At 48.3% G+C, this 3,781-nt stretch overlaps 1 pseudogene; it reads left to right on the top strand.

Annotated features, from left to right (window-relative positions):
- Window positions 1-627: 627 nt before the first annotated feature.
- On the top strand, window positions 628-2,787 carry LOC131641852 (uncharacterized; annotated as a pseudogene).
- Window positions 2,788-3,781: the final 994 nt, after the last annotated feature.

Genomic DNA, 3,781 nt, shown 5'->3' with positions numbered 1-3,781 from the left:
GTAACGTCCACGTACGGCTCCGTGAGAAGGGCGGTGGGCAGAAATGGCCTTGTTGTACCTCACTCTCGTCTTCAATGGGGTCTGCTATTTTTTTTTGGAGAGTATGCCAATATGATCTTAATTAGGTGCGGGGCTTTGCATCTGACATTCCTTGGGCTTCCCTCTTCGGGAGCCTGCTTCTCGGTGTTTTTGTGCAATATACCCCTCCGGCCGAAGACTAGTGGTAGGTGGTCCCGCGGAGCTTTCGGAGAAGGGTAGCCTAGTGTGTAAGCACAACAATGAACCGCGGCGAACCCTCAGATGACCTATCTAAGATTAGGGGGAAGATCCTCAGTAGTGGTGACCCTTTCATTCTTCCACAGACTGATACATGTATCGAATGCTCATACGGGAAAGTCGACTCCTGGGTCTGGAACTAAGTCTCCGATAAATCCTTTCTTTCTCGTCCAATCAGGGGGGTGCGGACAAACCAGCGCTGATTACAGGTGACGGTTACAAGAATGGCGGGGAAGTTATAAGTACCCGACGACATTTAGGGATGGATGTAGACCCATCGGGCGGGGATAATCTTTCTGGTCTTGGGAGAGGTGGCGACCATTCTCAAGAACTGAGCTAAGGGTAGCCTTATGAGTCACTGAAACGACGGCTGGGGGGGCTTGATCTATCAATAGAGGGAGCAAAAAACGGGCTTTGCTCCCCTTTACAAGATGAAGAAAGAAATAAGGGTCGAAGTTTAGACCGCTTACAGTAGTTCTACCTATAGAAAAGATCATGAAAGAGGCGATCAGATTGGTACTCGAATCGATTTATGATCCCGAGTTTCCAGACACATCGCACTTCCGCTCAGGTCGAGGCCGCTACTCGGCCCTAAGACAGGTCAAAGAAGAGTGGGGAACCTCTCGCTGGTTTTTGGAATTCGACATCAGGAAGTGTTTTCACACCATCGACCGACATCGACTCATCCCAATCTTTAAGGAAGAGATCGACGATCCCAAGTTCTTTTACTCCATTCATAAAGTCTTTTTCGTCGGACGACTCGTAGGAGGTGAGAAGGGCCCTTACTCCGTCCCACACAGTGTACTACTATCGGCCCTACCAGGCAACATCTACCTACACAAGCTCGATCAGGAGATAGGAAGGATCCGACAAAAGAAGAAATTCCGAGAATAAGATCGGTTCTATTAAGGACAGGTCGTATTGATGACCATGAAAACTCTGGAGAAGAAGCAAGCTTAAATACTCCCCAAGACAATAGAGCCATCATTGTGGGCAGGGTCAAGAGCATTCAACGCAAAGAGGCCTTTCATTCCCTTGTTTCGTCGTGGCACACCCCCCACAAGCACCCCCGGGCGAAGGGGGGACCAGAAAACGCCTTTCGTTTTCCCCCCTTCGTCGGCCCTAGCCGCCTTCCTTAACATGCCCTCGAGCCTCCTTTGCGCCGCCATCTTCATAGAAGCCGCCGGGGTCGGGTTGACAACGAAGACCGAACTCTATGGTAGAGAATGCTGCTTTAATAAGAATTTGGCCATGAGAGACCTTATTAAGTATTGCAAAAGAAAGGGCCTGCTGATAGAGTTGGGCGGGGAGGCGAGACTAGTTATCAGGTCAGAGAGAGGCCTGGCCCATAAACAGGCCCCCTTCAAAATAAAAACCCATTATTTCATAAGGATTTGTTACGTGCGATATGCCGACGACTTACTACTAGGAATCGTGGGTGCCGTAGAGCTTCTCATAGAAATACAAAAACGTATCGCCCACTTCCTACAATCCGGCCTGAACCTTTGGGTAGGCTCTGCAGGATCAACAATAGCTGCACGGAGTACAGTAGAATTCCCCGGTATGGTCATTCAGGAAGTCCCTTCGAGGACGACTCCCATACAATTCTTGCGAGAGCTGGAGAAGCGTCTACGGGTAAAGCACCGTATCCATATAATTTTTTTCCACCTACGCTCCGCCATCCATTCCAAGTTTAGGAACCTAGGGAAGAGTATCCCAATCAAACAGCTAACGAAGGGGATGAGCGAAAGAGGGAGTCTACTAGACGGGGTTCCACTAGCGGAGACTCTTGGAACAGCTAGAGTCAGAAGTCCCCAAGTAAGCGTATTATGGGGGACTGTCCAGCACATCTGGCAAGGATCGAGGGGGATCTCGTTGTTGCATAGCTCAGGTCGAAGCAACGCGCCATCGGTCGTTCAAGAGGCAGTCGCACGATCGGGCATGAGTGTCCGGAAGTTGTCATTGTATACTCCCGCGGGTCGGAAGGCGGCGGGGGAAGGAGGAGGACACAGGGCGGGATCTATCAGCAACGAATTCCCCATACAGATAGAGGCGCCTATAAAAAAGATACTCCGAAGGCTTCGGGATCGAGGTGTCATTAGCCGAAGAAGACCTTGGCCAATCTACGTGGCCTGCTTGACGAACGTCAACGACGGAGACATCGTAAATTGGTCTGCGGGAATCGCGATAAGTCCTCTGTCCTACTACAGGTGCTGCGACAACCTTTACCAAGTCCGAACGATTGTTAACCACCAGATCCGCTGGTCTGAAATATTCACCCTAGCCCACAAGCACAAATCCTCGGCGCGGAATATAATCCCCAAGTACTCCAAAGACTTAAATATAGTAAATCAAGAAGGTGGTAAGACCCTTGCAGAGTTCCCCAACAGCATAGAGCTTGGGAAGCTCGGACCCGATTAAGATCCGAACAACAAGGAGCACTCCATTACTAGTCTAGTCGTTTTTTTCTATTAGTTGCGATGCGAACAGGCGTTTCCTTATGAGATTCGTTGAGTAGGCTTGCATGAGTTATCTGCTAATAGATAGCTAGTTTTGGGGGTTTCAACATAAATAAAAAAGCCTATCCGGCTTCGCTATCGCTCATGACTTGTATTGTAGTTGGCCCGGAATGCCTTTGTAGTCTTTTTAATGCTAATGCCTTCTTCCTTCATTCATTATTTTTAGTTGCGGCAACTTCCGTGCCAGCAAGATACGGACGGCGAAGCCAAAGCAATACTAAACAAGCGATAAAAGCCCTATATAGTCTATTAGTCAAGCCTAAACTTATTGAAAACTAAAGCGCTAACGAGCAAGAAAACGGGAAGGTTGGTTCGAGGACCCGTTGGTCAAAGGAAAGGGGGGGTCCTTCTTCCGGGACGGAGCCGTATGACGCGAGAGTCTCACGTACGGTTCCTTTGGGAAGGGTGTGTGAGGGCAAGGTGTAGTTTTCATGACGTCAAAACATTGTGAATTAACTACAACTCAAATGGAATCTAAGAAACCGAGCAAATGCAACTAAGACAAGTATCTTTGACCATAAGACATTAATAGGTCGACTCATGGATGCAATAGGTCGACCTAGTGCAAGCTAATTCTGAAAGATTCCAAGTAAGGAGTGAATGCGTCGATGCATTACATGCATAGGTCGACGCATGGAACTTTGAACTTATCTCGGGTATGCGCACGCTGACCCTTCAGGTCTACTCATTCAGATTTTGAAACCTCAGGTGAAAAGGGAAAATGCGTCGACGCATGGATGGAGTAGGTCGACGCATGCAACTTTGGGGAAATCTCAGGTATGCGCACGCCGACTCTTCAGGTCGACGCAAATGTCTCACATTCCTCATTTTGAGGTGCAACAAACTCAATAGGTCGACCTATGCAGAGAGCAGGTCGACTTGTCGCTCATTAAATTGGTTTTTCTGCTGTGTTCAAATTGGTTATGCATTAAGTGTGGTATAAATACTCAAGTGATCATTCTATAGCAAAAACAACAAGAAACGTG

This window comes from Vicia villosa, unplaced genomic scaffold (assembly GCF_029867415.1).
Source record: "Vicia villosa cultivar HV-30 ecotype Madison, WI unplaced genomic scaffold, Vvil1.0 ctg.004174F_1_1, whole genome shotgun sequence".
NCBI classification, from domain to species: domain Eukaryota; kingdom Viridiplantae; phylum Streptophyta; class Magnoliopsida; order Fabales; family Fabaceae; genus Vicia; species Vicia villosa.
Note: the sequence above shows the minus strand (reverse complement) of the source record. Positions and strands in the feature narration are given on the sequence as shown.